At 50.2% G+C, this 11,757-nt stretch overlaps 1 pseudogene; it reads right to left on the minus strand.

Moving 5' to 3' along the window:
• Window positions 1-1,150: 1,150 nt before the first annotated feature.
• LOC130478876 (zinc finger protein 665-like) overlaps window positions 1,151-11,757 on the minus strand; it is a 42,862-nt pseudogene continuing 32,255 nt past the window's right edge.

Genomic DNA, 11,757 nt, shown 5'->3' on the forward strand with positions numbered 1-11,757 from the left:
CCGCCCCCAAACTAATCGATGCCTTTCACACTGCCTACCCGGACAGGCCATCCCCCTTACCGACTGGGAGGGGGCCTTAAGGGGAGCAGGATGTCAGGCTGCTATCTCGGTTTCAGTATTGTTTCTGTGTTAGTACTGTACTGTCTAGCCTCAAGGCCGACCACACATACCAAGGCCTGGGAACACTGCTCCTGGGAAAGTGGACTCTGTTTGTGTATGCTGATGGTGTATAATCTCCCGCCATTTACTGCCTTATATTATCGTTCGCTTAGTGAGACTCCCATAGCTGCCATAGTTCCCTGTATGCACTGTATTGCCTTTTTGACCAGTAAAAGCCATCTGATTGGATTCTGTACGACTCTGTGGTGATTTCTGGTTCGAAGGGTCAGGAGCTTACAACAACAAAGAACCAGGAGAAGGAAGGTAGGAAGGTTCCTGTCCGGGGCAGGGGGACAAAGGAGGACAAAGTTCACCTCCCCGTTCTTCCAAGCTTCCAGAGAGATATTCCCTGACATGCAGAACAGCATTCAAATATTTAGTGCTTTCCTTTTCTGGCCCTGTAACATCCCCAGGGGCAGGAGTTCCATTTCTTCCTCTGAGGCAAAGGGAGTGGTCTCCTGAAATTCAAGAGTGCCAGAGGAAGATGCCATCCCCTTACTTCTCTTTTGTGCTCATAATAAAAGGGAAAAGATTCTTACCCAGAGAGGCGACAGTCTCATCATTTTCCTCCATAACCTCCCAGAAGAGTTTTCTTTGACCTGGATCAAGCAGAGCCCATTCCTCCTCTGTGAAGAACACGGCCACCTCCTCAAAGGACACTACAGATCTCTGAAAGAGGAAAATATGGCCCAGTTCATCATCCGTTCCTAACCTTCAGCATCCAACAAAGGAAAAATGCCATCAGCCACTGAATAAATAAAAAGAATGCAATGCATCAAATCTACAGCAAGGAAAATTGCATTAGTTTTTTTTTCCAGCCTCTGACAGTTATAATGTACTGGAAGTATCCAAGAAATATAAACGCAGACAATTGCAAAGAACTGGGCTTCTCTCGGTCAAGTCAAATTAAAAGTTAAAAACAATTATACTATCTTGAATGTTTCACCCCAGAAACACATGGAAACTATGTCTCCATGAGAAGGTTTCTGCTTTAAGCCTTTTTGTCTGCAGAGGCGTTCTGTGTTACACTAAAGCCTGTGTCCAGCTCTGTAAACATAAACGGGCCCAATTAAGGTCAACATGTCTTTTGTTCCATTTTTTTCCTAACACACCCAAAGCCTATCCACCCCTGGGCATACGATCAATGGGGCCTCACAGGTGAGGGATGCAGGTCACAGAACATGCAGCACCCACCTGCCACCTCGGGGTCCTTCCCAGAGATTTGTGCCTTGTGCAATGACTGCAGTTTGTCCAGCGTGGGCTTGAATTGCAAATAAGCTACTGTATGATCTCAAAACAGATTCTGGATTTCAAACAAAAGGCAAAGAGAAACATATTGCAGAAAAATCACTACATTGGAGGGTGGGGGAATTATTCTTATGTAGAATAATAAAACAAAAGCTCGTTGTATTATTCCTGGCCCCCACAAGCTCCAGAAAATCTCTCTGATATTTTGCAGTGGAAGTGACGGTTTACTCCCGAGAAGCCAGGAAGGTGGCGGCAGCACAGATTAGTTCCTCTCCTTCTCACACACAAACATCTTCAGATCAGCTGGACTGGAGGTTTACAAAAAAAGCTTTGTACTCTTCAGCATGGTGGAGTGGTTAAGAGCAGTGGACTCTGATCTTCAGAACCGGGTTGATTTCCCCACTCCTCCACATGAAGTGTGCTGGGTGACCTTGGGCCAGTCACAGTTCTCTCAGAACTCTCTCAGCCCCACCTAATACAGAAGGGGCCACGTGCACAAAGTGAAGTGGTTTGGGGAGGGGGAGAAGGGAGGGATGAACAAGGCGCCCTGAAAGCAATGCCGTGACCCTGAGAAAATGGTCCCCTTCCACCGTGTCTTTTGGCAGCTGGAAAAAACCAGCTTCCTGAGAAAGCAGCACACCCCCCGACCGCTGCACAGACCTTTTTTTTTGTCAAGGAAGCGTTTCTCTCTCTGCTCTCTCCGGCCGCCTCTTCTACTTTTCATCCTGTTCACATGTAATTTCTCTCCCTCCCCTATTCTTGCCCAAGAGCTGTTGAGGAAACCTGAAACTCACCTTTCCTGCAGATGTGCAAGAGCCAAATTCTCCCTCCAGCTGGGGGAAACAAGAAAGAAGAGAGGCCCCGGGGAATTCCACATCCCGTCTTTTTCCTCCTCCTCCTCCAGGAAAAACCACCCCCTGGGTGGATCTCTCTGGTGCTCCCAGGGTCTTCTGGGAAATGTAGTTCCCTGCAACAGCAAAGCACAGACAGAATGAAAAACGCCCCAATAGTTTTGGGAATGCAGAAGAGAAAGTTTCATTGTGTGTTTGTTGTTATGCGACTTCATGTGTACATCAAGAAATAAATCTCTGTGGTTTTCTTAACCCCCCCGCCACTTCTCTGACCTGACAGCACTTGTGTGTGTCAGTCATTGGCATGGCAGACTAGGATCATGGAGATCTGGGTTCGAATCTCCAATCTGCTACTGAAGGTACTGAGCTAACAGAACCAGTGTGATGTAGTGGTTAGAGTGTCTGATGAGGGCCTCAGAGACTCAGCTTCAAATACCCAAGACACTTCTTGGGTGACCCTGGGCCAGGCATACCTTCTCAACCAGAACTACCTCACAGGGTTGTTGTGAGGATAAAACAGGGGAGAGGAGAACGATATAAGATGCTTTGGGTTCCCACTGGAAAGGATTACCAGTTACAAATGATCCAGTTGCCTATTTGTGGCAGGCAAAACTGATCATATAATAATATAAGAATAATTTTTAAAAATTGACTTCTTTTTTAAGGTTTGCGTATTGCTACACAGGGCAGCCCCGGCTCTTGATCTAGTAAATATTTCTTGTATCCCAGTAATGTTTTATTGCGGTATATTATTTATATTTGATGATCACTGAAGCAGACATGGTCTAATCGCATCTGGTCATGCATTTCTGATTTTTCTTATACAGAAATATTTTGTATCCATATATATTGTTTGGTTATGCATTTCTGATTTGCGTTGGAATTTTACGCATACAGATATATTTTGTATCCATTTTTGATGAAATATTTATACATATTGTTTCACTGCAACTTCTTATTCTTGATTTGGATTCTTGTTGCAGTTCTTCCTTTCTCGTTCAATTCACTGCCCACTTGGAACCAAGGTGAATGTGGCCTCCGCACCCTGCGTGAGAGGAGGCCCGGCTAAAACGCTCCGCCTGCAGAGGCTGGTGAATCCTACTAGATTCCAAAACGCTCTGGGGTTCTGTTGAGGCCGCAGTGGAAACGGGAATGTGAAGCTCCTTGAAACTATCGGCGAGGTTGCCCCTTGCTGGTAATATATCAAGAATAAGCTAAGAGCTGGATGTCAGTTATAACATAGGGACCCCAGAAGGAAGGCCTAATACTCTGCCTGGGCAATTCATGGATCCTTTTGACCCAATTTCTGCGATGGGTGTTGATCCTGGGATCTGCGAAGGCCACTACTTGTACCCAGGATCCGTGCCCATCCTGTCTGATAAAACCACGTAAGGATCACGTCAACAAACCCTTATAGCATCTGTTATAAATCAGTCACTAACTCAGTGCTCCTTCCCTCGGCCACTCAGAGGTGGCAATTCATCCCTACAAAAAAATAAATCCCTACATTATCGCCCGGTCTCTACAGAGACTGTACAACGAGACTAGACTACTGTAATGCACTGTACATTGGTCTCCCCTCAAAATCAACTCGGAAACTCCAGTTGGTGCAGAATCCTGCAGCTCGACTATTAGCGAGAGCTAGGTGGAGCATACCTATTATGCCCATTCTGCAGATGCTCCATGGGCTGCCCATCTGTTATCGGGCTCAGTGGAAGATATTAGCTATCGCCTTGGCCCCTCTTATTTGCGGGACTGCCTCTCTCCCTCTGCTCCAAGGAGGTCAGGAAGACTCATATTCTCCTGCCTTTCAGCAAACTATGCAAAACTGAACTATTCAAGAGGGCTTTTCTATACAGTCATTAAGGTTGCACTGCACAAAATGGCTTTACAGTCTTGCTTCAATAAATGATTGGGGACTGTACACTGCCATATTTTGCTTATTGTGAGTAGGGTCCCATTTAAGTAATTTCTGTCCCGCTCAATATGTCATATGAATAGCTTTGTTATGCTTCAGTTCTTTCTGGTGGTTCCAGACTTTTAAAATCCTAATGCACGGGCTACAGAGTGTTCCGTTTTTGTAACTGTACCAGCTCACTATGTGTAATCCACCTTGAGACCCTGTGAGAAAGGCGGACTATAAATAATGCAAACAAACAAACAAACAATAGATATATCCCATGACACTGGGCCCCATCTCTTTGAAAATTTTGTAATCTGGTCTAGGAGTGTATCATCCAAGTCCTCTGCCTGGCTATTAGTTCTTATTCCTTTTATTTTTACCCAGGGAATCTCAACTAAGCTTCCATACTGCCGTGATTTTGCCTGCAACCTTCCATCAAGCCCATCTGATTCCATTCCAAAGGGTGGGGACTCGGGGGGGCCTCAGGCAGGGCCCTTTCCCAGCCCTGCCAGGGAAAAAAAGTGAATGTCCCTTTCTAAACCCTTTGTCAAGTGCCACGGATTGAACCACGGACTTTCCAGACACAGAACAGGGGCTCTGCCACTCAGCAAAGGCCCCTCCTCTGGCCTAGTCAAATCAACAAGGCCATTCCTCTCCTCGTCCCATCAGCCTCAAACAACAGACTGTGGGAGAGCCACTCCACGTCAAAGTGGAAAGGCCAAAGAAGAAATCAAGGGCTGCAAGGATTTGCTAGCAGGAACCTAACAGGATATCGTCCCTCTCTCTCAATCAGAGCCCTCCTCATCGACACATTCACAGCATCAGTGTATTAGCATCAATGCCCTTTATGCTCTCTTTCTCAGGCACTGTAGGATCCCCAATTCTTTCTTCTACGGCAACCAAAAGTATGTTCTGAAATTCTAGAGGGCCAAAGGAAGAGGCCAGCCCCTCCGTTCTCCTCCATGTTCCTGGTAAATGGGAAAGATCCTTACCCACAGAGCCCACGGTCTCGTAATTTTCCTCCATAACTTCCCGGTAGAGTTTTCTCTGGCCTGGATCCAGCAGAGCCAATTCCTCCACCGTGAAGAACACGGCCACCTCCTCAAAGGACACCGGCGATCCCTGAAAGAGGAAAATATGACCCAGTTGATCTTCTATATCTGTCTCTGAGCATTCAAGAGGGGAAGAAAAACCCCATTGGCCAGTCAGTTGAGTGATATAAAGTAATACATCAAACTGATGGCAAAAAAAAATTGCATTCTTTTTTTTCCAGACTCTGATAGGTATAATATGCTTTATGTATTTATTTTTTAAAAGAAGTAAAATAACAGACGAGGGGAAAACTCAAAATCTAGCAACTAAAAAAAGTATACACAGAGGCATATAACAACAGTGGTGGCAGATCTACCATTAAGTCTCTAGAAAACATTTTCAAACACCTAAAACAGGGGTGGGGAACCTCAGGCCCGGGGGCCGTATGTGGCCCCCGAGGACATTTTTTGTGGCCCTCGGGAGCTCCGGGGCCCTGCTGCAGAGGCGGGGTGCAGGCCGGCCCTCCCAGAGGGTGTTCCTGGCGCCACGGCTTACAGCAGCACTGTGGCGCCCTTTGGACCTCCTCTTGCCGACTGTCGAGCAGCGAGAGGGAGGGGGAAAGAGGCTGGCGGCTCCCGGCGGCAGAGCATGCATGCAGGAGCCCATTGGGCTTCGGGGGGGCCCTTTTGTGGACTCTGGAAAGGAGAGGGCATGGAGACTGGGGCCCGGTCACGCGGGGCTCTGTGCGCCGCCGGGTGTGTGTGTAGGCAGGGGAGGCTGGGGCCAGCGTGCGCGGGTGTGTGTGTGTGTGTGTGGGGAAGGCTTTTCTCTCTTTTCTTCCTCTTTTTCTGTCACTTTCTCCTTTCTCTCCCTCTTTTTCTGTCTCTGTCTTTGTCTCCCTCCGTCCTTTTCTTTCTTTCTCCCTCTCTCTCCATTTATTTCTCCCTTTCTCCCTCCCTCCCTTTTCCTCTTTGTTTTCCTTCCTCCCTGGCACCTCCTTTGCTCGGGCCCACTGATGGCTACCCTTCCGCCTGGGAGGGGGGAGTGGGGGCACCCTGCAGGCCTTCTCTGTGTGGCCTCCCCTGGGGTTGCCAACCTCCAGGTGGTGGCTGGAGACCTGGCCACCCTCACCTCTTCCCCCCCCCACCGGGAGATTTACACCTGGTATGGCCTCTGAATGATGTGATAAATGTGCAAATGGCCCTTGGCAGGAAAAAGGTTCCCCACCCCTGACCTAAAAGAAGAATTGGTTTCTATATGCTGACTTTCTCCCTCACTTAAGAGAGAATCAAACCGGCTTACAATCACCTCCCCTTCCCCTCCCCACAAGAGATATCCTGTGAGGTGGGTGGCGATGAGAGAGCTGTGACCAGCCCAAGGTCACCCAGCTGGCTTTGTGTGTAGGAGTGGGGAAACAAATCCAGTTCACCAGAGTAGCCTCCACCGCTCATGTGGAGGAGTGGGGGAATCAAACCCGGTTCTCCAGATCAGAGTCCACTGCTCAAAACTACTGCTCTTAACCACTACACCACGTCTATATGCCGTGCATTCAAATACTGATAAAGTTCTAAGGTGCTCAATCCATTGATTTACCAGAGGGGGGCATTTATGTATTCCTCCAATGTTGTTATAATACAAGTCCATTAGCTGCAGTCAGGGCACAGAGTCTAATACAAACTTGATGCAAGTATCAACTTCCTTGCACAAAAAACCGATGACTGACTGGACACACCAAAAGCACACTTCTGCTACAGGGGCAGAACATGGTCAAATGCCTTGATGAGGGTTACCGCACTTTGTATTCCCAGCGATGTATTAAGAGTTTGAAAATGTTGCAAAAAACATCGCTTTAAAAGGGTTTTTGAATACCACAGCTTATAAATGGTTGGAAGACGTCTTCACAGCTAAAGGGGCCAAACAAAGTGCGAACAGTATTTTTTATAACGTTTTCAAACTCTTAATACATCGCTGGGAATACAAGTGCGGTAACCCTTTGTGGGTCAGCCTGCGGAGGGTGGGGAAAAGGACACAGCGGGTGCAGCCCGCGAAGGGGGGCTGGGGGGGGTCCAGTAAGGACAGACAAGGAAGGCAGCCCGATCAGACCAGGGGTCCGCCTAGGTCGGGGGTCCCCAACGCTGACACCTTTTCTGGCACCCACCAAATGCTTTTGGGGAAGTGGAGGGAGAGAGGTGGGTTTTTTCTTTCTCCTGCCGGGTCTTCTCCCTGATTGGCTGGGCAGATTTTTTAAAAAGGCTGCTTTGGAGGCAGCTGCCCCCCCCCTGCTGAAAAGGATCTGCCCGGTGGGGCTGAAGCTCAGCCTTGGAAGACATTTGGGGGGGTCTGGCGCCGCCTCCTGCGGCTGCCATTTCGCTGTTGCTGCTGCTGCGCCCACCCTGCAGTGTCTGAACCCCCAACGGTGTCCGCAGGCTCAAAAGGGTCGGGGGCCCCCGGGGGCTCAGCAGGGAAGAGAGGCAGGGCTGGGGGATGGGGGACACACGTGAGAGGGGGGGGCACGACCACCACCCCTGCCCAGATCTTGCCCGGGGAAGCCCACACCCATCTCTCCACGCCCGCTCCGGCCACCTCCCCCTCTTGCACCCCCCCATTGCAGGAATGTCTCCTCCCCCCTGCAACCCCCACTCACCTCCCCCGCAGCAGACCTGCAAGAGCCGGATTCCCCCTCCCGCCGGAGGGAAGGAGCAGGGAGAGGAGGAGGAGGAGGAGGAGACCCCCGCAGGGACTCCATGGCCCCCCAGACCCCTTTGTCCCCCTCCCCTCCTGCACCCAGGACACGCGGCGTTTGCAGCTCTGCTCCTCGCAGCCAGCCCGTCCTGCAGCAACCGGACTCCGGCCGCGGAAGGATGGAGGAGGAGCCCAGGGGGGCCCAATGCGGGGGGGGGGAGAGTCCAGAGATTGGGGGGTGGAGCCTGAGTGCGGAACAGGGTTTCAGGAGGGGGGGGGGTCCGCGGTGGGGTGCCAGGCCCTAGAGCCCGCCCACCCCCGCTGCAAAGCAGCCTTTTCCTCCAGGGGACCTGAGCTCTGCAGTCTGGAGACCATAAGTCCGTACGCAAGAGTCGTCTATACGCCACGCGTTCAAATACCAATACAGTTCTAAGGGGCTCAACCCATTGATTTACCAGAAGGGGGCATTTACGTATTCCTCCAGTGTTGAGCTGCAGCCAGGGCACAGAGCCGAATGCAAAACTGATGCAAGTCACAACTTCCTCGCACAAAATCCCGATGACTGACCGCACACACCCAAAGCCCCCTTCCTTCACAGGGGCAGAACATGGCCAAACGCCTCTTTGGGGGCCGGACTGCGGAGGGTGGGGAAAAGGACAGGGCGGGTGCAGCCAGCTGGGGGGGGGGGCAGTAAGGGCAGGCAATGATCGCAGCTGGATCAGACCAAGGGTCCGTCTAGGTCGGGGGTCTCCAAAGTGATGCCCGCAGACACCCTTTGTGGTGCCCACCAAATGTTTTTGGGGAGTGGAGGGAGAGAGGTGGGGGGGGGGTTCTCTTCCTGCCAGGGCTTTTCACTGATTGGCTGGGCAGATTTTTTAAAAAGGCTGCTTTGGCGGCAGCTGCCCCCCCCCCCACTGCAGAAATGGATCGCCACTGTGGGGCTGAAGCTCAGCCCTGGCCATCATCTGGGGGGTCTGGCTCCGCCTCCGGCTGGGGGCTCAGCAGGGAAGAAACGCAGGGCTGGTGGGTTGGGGCACACGTGAAAGTGGGGGGAGCACGACCACCCCAGGCTCAGATTTTGCCAGGGAAAGCCCCCCTATCCCCTCCGGCCCCCTCCCCCTCTTGCCCCCCATTGCAGGAAGGCCCACTGCAACCCCCCATTCACCTCCCCCGCAGCAGCCCTGCAAGACCCGGATTCCCCCTCCCGCCGGGGGGGAGGAGCAGGGAGAGGAGGAGGAGGAGAAGACCCCCGGAGGGACTCCATGGCCCCCCCAGACCCCTTTCTCCCCGTCCCCTCCTGCACCCAGGACACGCGGGGATTGCCCCTCGCATGGCCTTCTGGGAAATGTAGTCCCCTGCAACAACGGGACCCAGGCGGACTCATGGAGGAGGAACTGAGGGGTGCCCAATCCGGGTTGGTAGAGTTGGGGGGGGGGAGCTTGGGGGGCAGGGTTTCGGGAGGGGGGTCCGCGGTGGGATGCAATGCCTAAAGTCCCCCCCTTCCAAAGCAGCCTTTCCCCCCAGGGCAACTGAGCTCTGCAGTCTGGAGATCAGCTGCAATTCCCAGAGAGCTCCAGGCCTGCCCTGGAGGTTGGCAACCGTAAAGCCAAAGTGTTTTGGGATCCTGGAAGGGAGGTTTCTTCCTTCCTCTGGGGCTGGGTGGGGCAGCTCCCTATGAGGGCCCCCCTGCAGGAGGGACCAGCTGGAGAGATGCTGGAAAGAGGAAAGAAAACCTTTCCTGCCCGAGGAGTCGTCAGGGCTTGTGAATGGCCGGCCCTCTGTCCTGCAGCTGCGAACCACACTTTTCCAGGCATCCGCATGCAGAGAATAAGCGCGACCTGCGACTTTGTACCCGGAAGCCTATTGTTGAAAATAAGAAGCCACAAAGAACAGCGCGCACTACCAGGATGCTGATCTTGTGCTCCTACACAAGTAACTGCTCAGACACAATGTTGCGGGGGAGGAAATGCATCCTATGTAGATAAAGCAAACGCTTAAGAGTAGCAGTCACGCTTTTGCTAAACAAGGGGGAGTGAAGGGGCCACGTAGCGAGATTTTGGCCAGAGCCACGTAGCCAGTAACAAGCTTAAGATTTCTCTTTCTTTCTCTCCATTATAAGCAAAGAACAGAGCGGCTTAGTTCTGTGAAACCCAGTTGTCTTTGGATACTACCGAGCAAGAAGCTGGTGCAGCCAAAAGGTTAACAGGAAGCCTAGCTTTGTAGAGTCTAACCACAGAGCAACAGACAGGTGCAGCAGATAGCTCCTTAAGGTTACAATATTCATAAGTGTATATCATTGTAAGCTCATTATGAAGAACACCTCCACCAATGGGAGGTGAAGGAGGGACGGGGGAAGGCGCTAGGGAGAGGATAAAATAGAGGACTGCCCTCTCAACAGATTGCTTTGATGTGGCTCCCACTTGCCGCAGCAACTGTAATAAAGCTTCTTTGAACCAATTCCTCTTGCCTCGTTGGAGTCTATGTCTGTAAGGTGATTTCCCCTACAGACACATGTTAAAGGGACTGAAAGTTTTCCCAAGAGAGGGCAAGAAGGATTCCATATTTCTCTCCCCTTGGTGTAAGTGGGGAGACCTTCAGGGAAGAGGGATTTGGGTAAAAGTCGCATCTCAAAGATTTTTAATATAAATTCATTTGATCTTTATCCTCAAATAAAATAAAACCACCATCAGATTGTGGATCATGTCTTAGTCTGTGGGCAGCACCACAAAGAACACCCATCCACTGCTTCACGGTGCTGGGATGGTCTGAAAACAGTTCCAAAGCATGGATCATCGTGATTCTCACATGGGTCACCCCAAATTCAAGATTAAATCACGTATCATGCCCATAGCCACAGGCTGCACCATAAAAGTCACAGATCCACCGCTTTGTGGTGTTGCCACAGCACAAACACTTGGTTCCAAAGCACCTCATGAATCTTCAGGACTTTTTTGTTGGATCACCCCCAGACTCACCATCAAATCATATTTCATATCCATGGCCACAGATTGCACCACCGCAGTCATGCATCCACCGCTTTGCGGCATTGCCACAGCTCAACAACATGTATTCCACATGTGATCTCACCATAGATTTGTACAAGGGCAATATGATAGCAGTTTTATTCTCTATTCCTTGTCTAATTAAGGCCAGTATAAAATTTACCTTTTTCTCAGCAGGCACACACTACTACCCCAAGATCCCTTTCTTGGTCTGTTGCTGCCAGCACAGATCCCATCAGTGTATACGTGAAGTTGGGATTTTTGCCCCAATATGCATCACTTTACACTTGCTCACATTGAATCTCATTTGCCATTTTAATGCTCATTCCTCCAGAGATCTTTTTGGAGATCTTCACAGTCCATTTTTGTTTTAACCACCCTAAATAATTTGGTATTATCTGCAAACTTGGTGGAAGGTTGTCTTGGGCAGGAGAGGGAGGGGAGACCAGAGTGTGCAGCAGAGGGGCATGGACTCTTGATAGTACAATTTTATTTCTAGGACTGCAGGTCCTGTTTCGCTAATCAGGTAACCAGCAAATGGATCGACACCTGTATGAATCTTTCTATCCTTTATTGAAACAGGGAAAGGTTCTTTTTATTAAACAAGACAGTATACAATAGACAACTAAAATTATTGAACTTACACAGAGTGTACATATACAGGCAAGTACTATTAAAGTACTATTAGAGGAAGGCAAACCACCTCTGTTAGTCTCTTGCCATGAAAACCCCAAAAAGGGGTCGCCATAAGTCGGCTACGACTTGAAGGCACTTTACAACACACACACACTATTAAAGAGCCTAACATTATTCTAATGCATATCTAAAACTAGTCATCTGTTAGAACAAATCAGTATTCAGTCTCTTGTTTATTAGTTTT

This window comes from Euleptes europaea, chromosome 6 (assembly GCF_029931775.1).
Source record: "Euleptes europaea isolate rEulEur1 chromosome 6, rEulEur1.hap1, whole genome shotgun sequence".
Taxonomy (NCBI): Eukaryota; Metazoa; Chordata; class Lepidosauria; order Squamata; family Sphaerodactylidae; genus Euleptes; species Euleptes europaea.